The sequence below is a fragment of the Macrobrachium rosenbergii genome, chromosome 9, assembly GCF_040412425.1.
Source record: "Macrobrachium rosenbergii isolate ZJJX-2024 chromosome 9, ASM4041242v1, whole genome shotgun sequence".
In the NCBI taxonomy this organism is placed as follows: domain Eukaryota; kingdom Metazoa; phylum Arthropoda; class Malacostraca; order Decapoda; family Palaemonidae; genus Macrobrachium; species Macrobrachium rosenbergii.
In genome coordinates, this window is record NC_089749.1 from 27,064,920 (window position 1) to 27,080,370 (window position 15,451).

Below are 15,451 nucleotides of genomic sequence, written 5' to 3' on the forward strand. Positions count from 1 at the left end.
TGAGGTTTCTGAGGAATTAGAACTTTTGTATTCAAGGCGAAACTGAACCCAACAGCAAATCTCTCTCTCTCTCTCTCTCTCTCGCTCCCTCTCTCTCTCTCTCTCTCTCTCTCTCTCTCTCTCTCTCTCTCTCTCTCTCTCTCTCCTAGCAAGGTGTGACCTCTCTCTCTCTCTCTCTTTCTCTCTCTCTCTCTCTCTCTCTCTCTCTCTCTCTCTCTCTCTCTCTCTCTCTCTAGCAAGGAGAGTAACTTTCCAATCTCTCTCTCTCTCTCAACAGAAACCCCCTTCCCCATATGGCCATTTTCCTTGCAACTGCTGTATGTTTTGTATTCAGATATAGTATGAATATGTCTTTCAAACCACTCAAACAAATAACAACAAAATGGAATCCTTGTTTAAAAAAAGTCTTGAAATAAAAAAAGCTAAGCAAGAGTTAAAATTGAACAGAAAAATCTGAAAATCCAATAAAGATTCAAATACGGCCGGAAATTATACATTGCAGAGGCAACACGAGCAGAACCTTATTCACCTAAACTTTAAAGAGTTTATAGGCGAGAATGTGAATGTGTGTGTGTGGGTTTACATAAGTGCATGTGCTTAAGTGTGTGGTTGTGCATGTTAACAGGAGAGACAGAGATGTATTTAATAATCAACTATATTTTTTTAAGCAAAGGCAAATAGAAATGTCTTATATTTAAAGATAAAATTAAATAAAACTAACACTAAAAAGAAAATGAAATTAGGAAAATGTAATATGACCAGAACTTACAAAAAAAAAAAAAAATTGAAGTAAGTTATCGATATCTCTTCACCTATTCGCTTTATACCTGTTGTCGCTGATGGCACAACATCTGCACCTTTTCCCGTTTCAGAGTGTTCCTTAGCTTTCTTCTATCTCCCTCGTCTACTCTATTCCCTTCTATTTATCAGTGAGTTGCAGCTTATCACTCAATCATGCATTTCTCTGATACCTCAACTCCCACACTTTTCTTTGCCTCAGTCGCTCAATCTCTATTCACCCTCAATCTTTCAATCATGAAGGCGATTATGGGGGAGGGGAAGGGGGAGGGGGAGGAAGTTGAAATCTATTCTGTTATACGCAATTGACTCAGGACAGAAATAGAGTGTCTCTCTCTAGATCTCTATTTATTATCATTATTATTAACTGAATCATTCAGCTCTATTGTTTCTCTATAATCCCGGTACCCCTGAAATAACTTCCTTCAATTTACCCCTTTGCCATTTATTCCACGGTTGGGTCTTTCCCCTTCTTCCATCCAATTCCCTTCTACCTTAATTCTCCCCTTCCCTTGATTTTCTCCTCTTCCCCCTTCCTCTCGCTTCTCCTTCTGCTTGTTCCCTTCCCCTGGCAATGATAAACTACTGAATCTACTTTCAGTTTGGTAGGACAATCATTCAGCCACGACGCCTGGAACGAGAACACCTCTGAAAACCTTTTCACGATTCAGTGGGAAAGGAAAGAGAGAGAGAGAGAGAGAGACAAGAGGCTGAGATGTCGACGAAAGTTCTCTCTGACTTATCCTGCAGGACTCGGCAGGGTTTGGCCTCCTACTGAAGAAGGCAATGGGCTCAGGGGTCCCTCTGATTCCTGTTCCAGAACTACTCCGCAGGCAACATTGCTGGTGTCCATTGTAAGCTGGAGGGGAGCGCTGGGGTCCTGGTGGGCCAAAGATGTTGCTTTGGCGAGGGAGGCCTTCGTCAGGAGGAAAGCCTTCTGCTGGTCGGGTCCCCACACTAAGGTCTTTGGACGGCCTGTAAAGTCCCTGCTGAGCGAGTTTTCTATGATTAACCACCCGTTTTCTTCAATACCGCTCCTATAGGATCGGGTCAAGCAGAATCAGCCATATTTTTCCTGTATAAATATGTATCTGTTACTAATTCATTTGTATCTGCTTCTTTTGCACATGTGTTAGAATCTTGTTATGTCACTTCTTACATTAATTGTATTTATCCACTGTAATTATTGCCGAGAGTAATTGGCCTCATGTCACCGAAATTCTACTGTATTCCTCTGTGTGACGTCCGCACAGCGCTTTATAAGCGGCCTGCGTTCTGAATAAAGTAGCAGTACCTGTCCTCCTGCTCATTATGTACCACCTCTTAAAGTGGTAACCCCGGAGTGGTTCCCGGAGTCTATAGTGGACTCATACGGCGACCTAGTCTTGGCTCTATGAACTATCCCACGCCCCTAACAGACTAAAAACGGCGCTGTAACCAGCGTTTGGGCATGCTGACTCTCGTCGGCAAATCCCAGCGTCAATAGCAGACCCACACAGTGCACTCCCAAGTGCGTATTGACGCGAGTATCCCACTCCAATTAAGAGGGCGATAGTGAGTATGGACGCGGACATTCATTCCCACATACAGTTAACCGCGAACTTTGCGGACTCAGATATCTCCCTTGCGCATGTCCCACCCGCGCCAAGAATCACGCGCTCCTCCACACCGCTACCTGCGCCCCACGCGCTGCCCATCCCGGTGGAACAGACTAAATCCGCCCTCGCCATAAAGCTGCCGCCCTTCACGCACAGCAACCCATCATCATGGCTCTACAGGGTTGAGGGACAGTTCAGACTGGTGGGACTCACTGATGAGGTGCTGCAAGCCGACGGTGTGATCAACGCCCTACCGGAGGGGGTCTACAGAAAGCTCGTCCCGTGGGTGTCTGCCGCACGTCCATGTCACCTACCAGCATCTAAAATCCTCTCTCGTCGAGATCTGCTCCCTGCCGGTCTCCAAGAGGGCCGCCCGTGCCCTTGACCTCGTCAACAACCTGCGGCACGACCAGAACATCCTGGAGACTTGGGGTGTGATCCAGGACTCCTCACCCTTCCCGAGACAGACAGCAGCGGTAGGCAGTCAGAGATTAGCCTATCAGGGGAGATCCTCCTCCGTCAGCTCCTCCCGGAGGTCCGAACCCAGATCCTCGACCCTTACACCATGCCGCTCGAGGACCTGATCAAGACGGCGCAGCAGCTGATAGACTGCGCAAGGGCAGCAAAGCGGGTATCCACACCCGCACACCCCATCAGTTCCCTCCAGCTGGAGGATAACGCAGAGGAGGAGATAAGCGCCATCACCAGAAGGTGGCCACCGTACCACCACAAGAAAAACCCACCGGGGCCTTGCTACTACCACCAGCGGTATGGCAAGGACGCCCAGAACTGCCAACCCCCCTGCTCTTTCGCCCATCCAAAAAACTGGGGAGGCAGCGGCCAACAGAACAGGCCACCATGGCAGCAGAGGAACCCAGGAACCCAAAACCATTAGGTTTCTACGTCCGCGACACCGTCTCTGAAAGGATGATGTTGGTCGACACCGGGGCTGTTTGATCAGGGAGGACCGCAAACGCCCACCTGACCCGGCTGCCTTCCTGACAGCTGCCAACAGGTCCCCCATCCTCTCCTATGGCACCAGGCTCCTGTCGATCTCCATCCTTGGCCGGAGATATACGTGGAACTTCATCGTCACGGACGTAAGGACCCCACTCCTGGGCGCGGATTTCCTCGCTCACTTTGGAATGGCAGTTGACATCGGTCGCAAGCGTCTCCTAGACACCGACTCCTGGCAGTCCCTCCCCCTGGCACCGGGACCCAGCGTGCCTACCATCTTCTCCGTCGCCCCACACCAGTACAACCAGCTGCTGAAGGAGTTCCCCGACGTTTTCAAGCCCGAACTGCGCCAGGTACCCGGGACCCCAGCAAAGCATGGAATCTACCACCACATTAAGACGAAGGCCTCCCCCCCCCGACACTCAAAGTTCCGGAGGCTTCCCCCTCAGAGCCTTCAGGAGGACAAGGAAGTTTTCGCCGAGATGGAGCGGATGGGCAGATGCAAGAAGGCCTCCAGCCCGTGGGCCTCTCCCCTCCACATGGTGCAGAAACCAGATGGCTCCTGGAGACCTTGCGGCGACTACAGGCGGTTCAACCTCGTAACTGAACCTGATCACTACCCTCTACAAAACATGCAAGATCTCACGGCCTCCTTTCAAGGGGCCAAAATATTCTCTAAACTAGACCTTTTGAAATCTTACTTCCAGGTACCAGTTGCTCCAGAGGATATCCCCAAAACCGCCATCATCACGCCCTTTGGGTCCTACTTCTTCGCCTTCACCTTCGGCCTGAGGAATGCGGGGGCAACCTTTCAGAGGCTGATGGACAGCATCCTGGGGGACCTGAACTTCTGCATCTGCTACGTGGATGATATTCTAATTTTTTCCAGATCCCCCAAAGAGCACCTGTGACACATCCAGATGGTCCTGCAGCACCTGCAGGAGAACGGCCTTGTCGTCAGGTTCGACAAATGCACCTTCGGCGTCGAAAAAGCTGACTTCCTGGGGAACGAGATATCCCCGGAAGGCGTCCGTCCACTCGCATCAAAGGTTGCAGCTGTCACCAGGTTCCCCACCCCTACCTCCGTCAAGGCCGTACAGGAATTCCTCGGGATGGTCAACTACTACAGGAGGGTCATCCCCGGGGTCGCACACACCATGGCCCCCCTGACGGAGATCCTGAAGGGCCAACCGAAGTTCTTAATGTGGGGACCTGACCAGCAACAGGCTTTCTCCCTGATGAAGGCCGCCCTCGCCGAGGCAACCGCCTTGGCCCACCAGGGCCCCAACGCCCCCCGCCAGTTGACGATGGATGCCAGCAACGTCACCTGTGGGGTCGTCCTGGAGCAGATCGTCGCCGGTGCCCCCCCAGCCCATTGCCTTCTTCAGCAAAAAGTTCAGCCCTGCGGAGGCCCGCTACAGCACCTTCGACAGGGAACTCTGTGCAGTGTATCGGGTGGTACGTAACTTCAAGTTCCTCCTGGAGGGTAGGCCCTTCACAATCTGGACAGACCACCGGCCACTGGTCCACGCCTTCACAAAGCAGGGGGACACATGGTCTTCCAGGCAGCAGCAGCATCTCGCGGCCATCGCAGAGTTCACCTGCTCAATCAAGTACCTCCCCAGCAGGAAAACCCCTGTAGCAGACGCCCTCTCCAGAATCGAGCTCAGTGCAGTGCAGCTCGGGATCAACTACGAGGATCCGCCCGGGAGCAGACCGCCGACCCATAGACTCCAGCCTACCGCACCGCCATCATGTCCCTAAAGTGGAAGGACGTGACCCTCGCCCCTGGGGGACCAAAACTGCTGTGCAACGTAAGCACCGGCCAGCCTCGCCTGCTGGTGCCCGCCTCCCGCCGCCATCTGGTGTTCGATGTCATCCACGGGCTGTCCCACCCCTCTGGCAGGATGACAGCCAAGCTGCTCGCAGAGAAGTTCATCTGGCATGGGATGCAGAAGGACGCAACGGCCTGGGCGAGACAGTGCATCCGATGCCAAACCAGCAAGATAGGGAGTCACACCGAGACAGGGGTTGGCGAGTTTCGCCAGCCAGGGAGGCGGTTTGGACACATACACGTAGACATCGTAGGCCCTCTTCACCCATCAGGCAGGGACAGATACCTCCTGACGATCATCGACCGCTCAACCAGGTGGCCTGAAGCAACGCCCATGCAGGAAGCCGGTTCGATGTCCTGGACCACATAACCACCGACAGTGGCCTGGCCTTCCTGTCCGAGCTGTGGTCCACCCTGGCACGCCTGCTGGAGACATCTCACCACGCCACCACTGCCTACAACCCCGCGGCCAACGGATTGGTGGAGAGATTCCACAGGTCCCTGAAGGCGTCCCTCATGGCCAGCTGCACCGCCGAGGATTGGAAGTACCAGCTGCCTTGGCTCCTCCTCGGACTGAGAACTGCCCCCAGAGCCAACAGCTACCCGTCCGCAGCAGAGAAAATATACGGGGAGCCCCTCGTGGTCCCAGGCGAACTCATCACGGGAGATTGTCACAACCCGTCAGTTCAGAGGCTCCGCGAAATAATCGGGATGTTTGCCCCCTGCCAGCGGACATATACCAACAGGTCAACAACCTTCACGCCTCCCGGCCTGTCCTCCACCACCGACATCTTCGTCAGGGACGACGCCGTCCACCCACTACTAACCAGGCCCCACAGGGGGCCCTTCTGCGTGCTTGAGAGGAACACCAAAGCATTACACCTCGCCCTGCACGGAAAGGTCGACTGGGTGTCGGTCGACCGTCTCAAGCCTGCCCTTTTGGAGGAAACAGCAGACTGTACCATGCAACGCCCTCCTCAAGAACTGTCGCCTCCACAGCCGAGCCACCCCAAAAGGTGGTTGCGTGGCCGCCCCCAAAAGCAACCAGCCAACACCACAGCCAGCAACTCCCGCTCACACCGCACCCCCCAGCTGACTTTGCGGAGCCGGGGGGGGGGGAGTATTTGTAAAGTCCCCGCTGAGCGAGTTTTCTATGATGAACCACCCATTTTCTTCAATACCACTCCTATAGGATCGGGTCAAGCAAAATCAGCCATATTTTTCCTGTATAAATATGTATCTATTACTAATTCATTTGTATCTGCTTCTTTTGCAAGTGTTAGAATGTTGTTATGTCAATTCTTGTCAACTCACTTCTTACATTACCTGTATTTATCCACTGTAATTATTGCCGAGAGTAATTGACCTCAGGTCACCGAAATTCTATTGTAATCCTCTGTGTGACGTCCACACGGTGCTTTATAAGCGGCTTGCGTTCTGAATAAAGTAGCAGTACCTGTCCTCCTGCTTATTATTTAGCACCTCTTAAAGTCCCTTCAGGACCTCTGTTAGGGGGGCCATGGTGTGAGCAATCCCCGGGATGAATCTTCTGTAGCAGTTGACCATCCCGAGGAATTCTTGTATGTCCCTGATGGAGGTAGGGGTGGGGAACTTCTCGACGGCTTCGATCTTCGACGACGTTGGGCGGACGCCCTCCGGGGATATCTTGTGGCCCAGAAACTCCACCTTCTCGACGCCGGAGGTGCATATGTCAAACCTGACAACAAGGCCACTCTCCTGCAGGCGCTGCAGGACCTTCCAGATGTATCGCAGGTGTTCCTCCTGGAATCTGGAAAAGATTAGGATATCGTCGACGTAGCAGACGCAGAAGTCCAGGTCCCCCACGATGCTGTCCATCAACCTCTGGAAGGTCGTGCCTGCGTTCCTCAGGCGGAAGGTGGAGAAGGCAAAGACATAGGACCCAAAGGGCATGACGATGGCGGTTTTGGGGATGTCTCCTGGCGCTACTGGTACCTGAAAATATGCTTTTAAGAGATCTAACCTTGAGAATATTTTGGCCCCGTGGAAAGAGGCCATTAGGTCCTGCATGTTTGGTAGAGGGTAGTGGTTGGGTTCTGCAGCGAGATTGAGCCACCTGTAGTTGCCGCAGGGCCTGCAGGTGCCGTCTGCTTTCTGCACCATGTGAAGTGGGGAGGCCCATGGGCTGTGAGCCTTTCTGCATATGCCCATCCTTTCCATCTCAGCAAAGGCCTTCTTGGCCTCCTGAAGGCGCTGTGGGGGAAGCCATCGGAACTTCGTGTGCGTCGGGGGCCCCTTTGTTTTGATGTGATGATAAATCCCATGTTTGGCAGGGGCCCCGGATGCCTGGCGAAGCTCAGGTTTGAAGACTTCTGTGAATTCCTTCAGGATGGAACCATACTGGTAGGGCGCGATGAAGGAGACGGTGGGCTCCCTGGGGACCGGTGACAAGGGCAGGGACTGGCAGGAGTTGGTGTCCAGCTGGCGTTTGCGCCCAACGTCGACTGCCAGTCCGAAGTGGGCGAGGAAGTCCGCCCCCAGGAGTGGGGTCCTAATGTCCGCGACGATGAATTTCCACCTGTACCTCCGGCTAAGGATGGAGATCAACAGGAGCTTGGTGCCACAGGAGAGGATGGGGGACCCGTTGGCGGTTGTCAGGGAGGCAGTCGGGTCCAGAGGACGTCTGCGGTCCTCACGGGAAGGTGGGAGCACTGACCCCAGGTCGAATGTGAAGGCACCGCAGAAAACGGGATGTTCATTACAGAGAACGTGTTGAGCAGGGACTTTACATCCTTATTGAAAGGGACCAGAAGCCATCCAAAGGAACACAGATATTTGCTACATTCTCGAGTAAGTAATATTCATTACTTCATCATGTGCTTATTATTTACAGTTATCAATATAGATGCCTCACTTAACTAATGATATTCGATAAATAATGATTCATTCAGCAACTTCCATACTCCCGGAATTTCATAGTATTCCCTCAGATGAAGGGGCTTTTTTACTTCTGTGGATGTCTGAATTAGCATAATGTTCCATGACAAGTGCGTTGCGTTTGGATCAGTTATTCTTGATATTGGAATGCAACTTATGGCTTGTATGTCTACTGGTACAAAATGAGAATCATAGATATTTTCTTATCTGTATCAAAACTAATTGACCTGGTTTTTTTCTATGCAGCTGCCTTTAAAGCAATTACCTTTTTTACTCTATGTGACTTCTTGTTTCCCTATAACCCCATGCACCTATTTCACTGTTTCTTTGGCACCTGTATATGCTAGCATTCTTTACTAGCTCAGTGACCCTGATCTTTGAAGTTTGTATACCCTTCATACACTTCTTCCACTTTAGAGTTTGTAACCTTAATAATTTTTCTACTAATATAATTCCATTCATATCAATCTTAGGTTTTACTTACTAAAGTAACTTGTCTTGAATGTGTATATGGATGAATTCTGAGCTCTCCCTCTTTAACTAAAACTACATGCTAGTTTCATTTTCACTTCAACCAGATAATGATCAGATATATCTCCCGCCATTCCTCAATGCAATCTTCCAAACCCAATCTTCCTCGCCACTTTCTCTTTCCTCAGTAATCATACGAATAATATTTTGAAACTTCACATTCTGAACATTTCAACCCCATTCAGAACAAATTAACATAAAACCCTGCATTTTCAATCACTCCAAGTTCTCACAATTTGCATTAATGTCACCCAGCATGTTTTTTGTTTATACCTATGCATAAATGTATAAGAATGATCTATATTTATCCAAAAAATGCTTTGAAAGACTATGAAAGTTAACGAGATGTTCCTTTGTCAGCTTTAAGCTTAAGTTATATACTATTGCGTGGTGTTTTACAAAACAGATCATCAAAAGATTAACCCCTTACTAGCACCTAATAATGAATTACCTATAGTTTTCATGATAAAATTGACCTAAGCTTCGATTTTCAAGCTCAGTATCTCAGAGCCACTTTTACAACTGTCTTAAGCCACGGTAGTCAAAATTAAAATGTATGACAATTCATGTTTCGCGTTTGCAGCTGCGCTGGCAGGAGCTTCAACTGGAGCATCTTTTGGTTACACTTCACCAGCTGGTCCTAGGCTCAAGAATTCAATTAGTGAGGCAGATGGCAAACTGCAACTAGATGCCGTGGAGTTGAACATCTTTGGCTCTTGCCTTACTCTGGCTGCAGCCCTTGGAGCTTTGCTTTGTGGCTTCTGCATGAGCAGATGGGACAGGAGAGTCACGTTCCTTGGGGCAGCGGTAGTGAGCATAATTGGATGGCTTCCCATAGGTAAAGAAATTTCTTAAAATTGTATTGGCTATAAATACAGACCACGATGCAGGGACTGTACCACTAGACACGGTATAATTACCAAATAATTCTGGGTAAATTTACAAACATCTCAGCAGTCTTGGACGAAATTACTTTGGTAAATATATGATAACTTACTTAAGCGTGATATTGCTTTTATTGCCTGCTATCTGATAAACGATGAAAATAAGATTAGGCGGCTATCAGTATATTCATGCCTGTTATATTTCGTTTTGATGGGTTATATCCAATACGATCATAAGAATATTCATTGAAAACTTGGTAATTTCACACACACACAAACACACACACACACACGAACACGCACACGCACACACAAACGCACACGCACACACACACACACACACACACACACACACACACACACATATATATATATATATATATATATATATATATATATATATATATATATATATATATAGACGTGTGTTTTATATATATATGTGTGTGTGTTTTGGAGTAATAAGAACAGCAACGCATACGTTATGTTTTATAAGCTCAGAATATCATTTTTAACCATCGATGTGTATGACAGAAAATTCACAGTAGTAAATTTTGACATTTTCTTGGGTTTGGCTAAGTATTATTATTATCACTAACGCTCTTGTCATTATGCAGCTTTAGGAATGAGTTTCCCTCTCTTGATGTTTGGGCGAATCCTTAACGATATAGGGATCGGGGCAGTGACTGTACTTGGACTGGCTTACTTTGGTGAAAGTGGATCGCCTACTATCAGGGGATCACTTGGCAAGTATTCTTGACACTTTCTTGGAAAGCAGTCCAGTTAGAATATGAAGCTCCATGTGTTGATAAATTTCCCTTATTCTGTGACATAATTTTTTAGCCTGTTAACCAGCCTCAGTGATGTCTCTGTCTGACAGTTGTCCTGAGACTACGGCCTACTAATTTGGATTTACTTCTTTCTTTTTAGGTGCCTGCTTTCCAATGATGATTACTGTAGGCAACATATTTGTCTTTGGACTGGGATCTGTCATTTTCAGATGGCGAGGCCTGGCAGCTATTTCTGCCACCCCTGCAATGCTGTGTTTCATCTGTATGTTTTTTAATAAGGAGTCTCCCCAGTTCTTAATCATGAAGGCCAGGCACCAGGAGGCAAGAGACGCTCTTCAGTACTTCAGAGGTGAGACATTTAATGTTTATAACAGTGATAAATTTGTGTGTATTTGACATCTAAATACTACATATTTTTAGATACCGCAGTTGTAAATAGGAGGTTTTTTACTGGCAATACTGAAGCAGAAATTAAATTTTGCCAAAGTAAGCCCTTTTATATGTAAAATTTCGACAGGAGAGCAAAGTAACCTCGTTTCAATTTTCTTTAGACCCCATTGTACTGAAAGCGAGGTTTACAATTCCCGTGTCGTAGTATGTTACGAGACATATGTAAAACATAGCAAATTTTGCGTTTTCTGTTACCATTTACCTGCACTAAGACTTGTGAAATTGGCAGCACAACTGGGATTGTTCTTGTTATTAGATTAAGCCAGCCACGTGCTGGCACTGGCTCTTGCTCTTTAGAGCAGCGGTAATATCAACTAAACCATGGTAAGGGACAAGTTTCAAAGCAACACCCATGTCGCTGTATTGTCGACAAAAAAGGAGGCCGGAAAGGGTTTGCTTACAGACATTTTTTCCTATATTCGTCGAATTGACTTCTTTTGCACCAGGAGCAGGTGACATCAATCTATGTAAAAGTGTAGTTGATGAATCTTATTTGCTCAGTTTCTGCCATTCAATTTTCTCCGAAACTCCCTCTAACATATTTATCGGTGTAGGCCAAACTCTTCTGCATTACTTGGATGCCCCGACTTTTTATTACCAGATAAAATCACCAATGGACCGTCATCTGTACATTTCAGTATTCTCCACACTGTCACATCTTTCAACGACAATAAAAGGAAGGGTGAGGGAGGGCTTGATTTATGTCTTTCCTTCATACCACTCTGTCCTATATCTTCCACTCTTTCAGGGGTCTACAAACTGCCCTTTTTTAAGCCCATATCATGCCACCTTCTCATTCAGATTAAAGTCCCTCCCTCAGCAGTTTTGTGATACATGCTTCATCCTTACCAGGACCACTCGAATGAATGCCGTGTTTAGTTCCAGCCCCACGATCGTGAATGTCATAGCATAAGGCTTTAAATATCTCGGCAATAGTTTATTTGCAATTGATTTTGGTGGCATACGCAGGAGACTTGAGAACAAAGCAAAATAACTCCAGTATCGAGGGCTGGGATTTAAGTAAGAAAATACTGAATTTCTTCCCTAACTTGTTATAACTTTCCTCATCGTTGTCACTTCGTCGGTTTATATTAATGATATACGGGGTGTCCATAAAGTCTCTTTACAATTTAAAAAATATATTACAAAAGCCATCGGTGAGGTATGTTAATCAGATTTATTTTATGTACTCAGCAGTTATCAAAGTTTTTAATCACATTGCATTTATGTATTTTAGGTACCCTGCTGATGAAAGAGGTACTGTTAAATGAACTCCTAAAAAATGGCTACACCTCAAGAAAAGGCTCAGTGTGTGTCATGGTTTACTGAAACAAAATCGTATATGCAGACTCAGTGAAACTACAGAACTAAGTATGGAAGAGATCCACCATCACATCAGTCAATTTGTGTATGGCACAAGAAATTTATGGAGATTGGGACAGTGTTGGATAAAGGGAGGAGTGGACAACCAAGAACATCTGAGGAAAACATCGATCACATAAGACAAGCCTTTGATCATTCCCCCACAAAGTCCATCCATACTGCTGCCAGACACTTATAGCTACCACGTTCAGGGGTACACAAAGTCTACACAAGAACTTGCAATTGCATGCTTACAAAGTGCAACTCATACAGGTAATCAAGCCAAATTATAAACCAAGACTAAAAGACTTTGCAACATGCTGGAACAAATTTCTGAGGGTGAAACGTTCCTCAACCGAGTTTGTTTTAGTGATATTTAGTCATGTTTCTGGAAAACTGAACACACATAATGTGAAAATCTGGGGATCAGAACATCCCCCTTATGACTAGAGAACTTCACTGAGATAGTCCAAAGGTGAATGTGTGGTGTAGTTTCATGTGCAATCGAATCATTGATCCATTTATCTTCAACGAAAGATCAATTACTGCAGATGTTTACCTTGACCTTTTGGCCGAATACGTGGCACCACAACTAGATGACCTTCAACCAACCATCATTTTCCAGCAAGATGGTGTACCACCACATTGGGGACTGCATGTTCGAGGATTCCTAATTCAAACATTTCTAGACCAGTGGACTGGAAGGGATGGCCCAGTTCCCTGGCCACTTCGTTCAACAGATATCACTTCCCTGGACTTCTTTCTATAGGGTTATGTGAAAGATATCGTGTATCGAACAAAGATATGGAACATCAAGAATCTCAAGCAAAAGATCACTAATGCTACTGCCACCACTGATGAGGCTATGCTACAGCAAACATGGCAAGAAATCGAGTACCATCTTGATGTGCTTCGAGCAACTAATGGTGCCCATATAGAGGTGTATTAAACGAGGCAAAAAAGCGTCAATATCTACTCCTTATCTTGTAATAATTTCCACATATTTGCCTGTTCATTTGCTTTTTGTAATATATATTTTTAAATTGTAGAGACTTTATGGACACCTGTATATATATATATATATATATATATATATATATATATATATATATATATATATATATATATATATATATATATATATATATATATATATATATATATATATATATATATATATATAATATATATATATATATATATATATATATATTATATATTATATATATATATATATATATATATATATATATATATATATATATATATATATATATATATATATATATATATATATAATTCTCATAATACAGTCTTTAAAAATGTGTATCTTTACAGGATGTTATGTTTAGTATTCTAGTTATCATTTATTCTGTGCAATAGTAATAGATGTGTAAAAATAAAAAGTCTTTGTACTGTCAGATCTCACAAATATTAATGATTTAGATAATTTAACAGCGTAATTTAAAATCATTTAGAAGATTTTGTCATCCAGAACATGTGTTTCTGGAGTTGTCAACATGATCGCTTTTGTTGTGAGTCAAGCAATTAAGTCGCGTTGACAGTCGAGATTAGGGAAGGCTCACACTCCTCGTCTGTATATTAAACATGTCGATCATATGATTTCTTTTTATTTTTTATCGTGATGCGGGGCGTTTACAGTTATCTGTTAAAAGTCATGTAGTCAAAATTCATGTTAAGATGAACCACGTGCTTTCTGTGCCCCGTTACCAAAACGTTTTAGAGTATTCTGAGGGTCTTGGTCCCAAAATGTTTTACATGATGTCATTATGCTTTGCTAGAATGATTTATGAGGACTTGCTTGTAACTGGATACAGAAATCCTTTTTCATAAAGAGACTGGACACCATGCAGTTTAGATTTATAAAGAGAAGTTCACTCTCTCTCTCTCTCTCTCTCTCTCTCTCTCTCTCTCTCTCTCTCTCTCTCTCTCTCTCTCTCTCAGATAACGTAAAGTAATTAATTGTCAGTCACTCCATTTTGATTTTGTGAGATCTTACATTTAGATTTATAAGTGTATATATCGATAACGGCGCCTATCAGAAAAGTGTGTTCAGTGAATTTCAAGCAGCTGCATTTGGGGTAATCTTGTGAAAACTTTCACAAGCTTGTGTAAGGTCAAGTGAATCTTATAAATTTAACCTTGGCTAAAAGCTTATTTTTGAAACGAAAACATGTTATTCCAAGCGAGTTGGAATTTAGTGAGTGTTGTTTAAATTAATTTGTGATTATTAGACCAGTCAATTAAGTAAGATTTTTCGGTGAATTTATTTCATTTTTTACACATTTCAGTTTTGTGTATTTCTGTACGTTCTTGCATTTTTAAGTCTTTCTTAGTGGTTTAACTTTTGCTTACCTAATTTAATTTCACATTTTATCAGTTGTTGTGATTAACTTTTGATTACTTAGATTTATTTCACATCTTAGTGTTTCTTGGTAAATTAACATTTTTTGTGATTTATTTTTGTTTAATAATTTAATTCAAGAATGAATTAAGTTAGTGTTTTTCAAGTAATAGAAATTTTTCTTCAAGGTAAGATTGTGAATTTTGATTGTAAATTTTGAATTTAAAAATATATTTTTGTATTTAAAGAACTTTCTAGGCGAAATGTAAAAAAAAGGAGTTTACTTATTGCCATTGGAATGATGGAAACAAAAATACACATCATATTATCGATCTTTTGTTTACCGGTGATAGCCCATTGTAGCTTAAGCTCATTTCTGACAGCTGGAATTTTTTAATGTAATAACTGTGACCTCATGAAGCATAATATAATGATGGCTCAGTAGCTGACTATTATATGTCTCAGCAACATTTCTGCATTTGGACGCAGAGATACAATTGCAAGCAAATATAAAGGCACCCACTCTTGACAGTCACGCTCACTTGCACTTGGTCGGAGACTGAGAGACAGGCAGACAGACAGACAGAGAGACACATGCAGTCCGACGAACAGACAGACGGACATATCGATATTAAGATTAAAATAGTTGTAAGTATACAGTCTAAAACATGCGCATGCATACATAAATACATACATGCAATACATACATGCAATATATATGTGTATATATGTATGTATATATATATATATATATATATATATATATATATATATATATATATATATATATATATGTATGTATGTGTGGATATACAAAGCAAAAGAGGAGAGAGAGAGAGAGAGAGAGATTGTAGAATAAAAACACTACAAAAGATTTCAGATTAAATTCTTAGGAAATGAGAGACAGACAGAGAGGACGAATCATGTTTTAGGCTCACGTGCTTGCATGTGTTACGTATGTATGC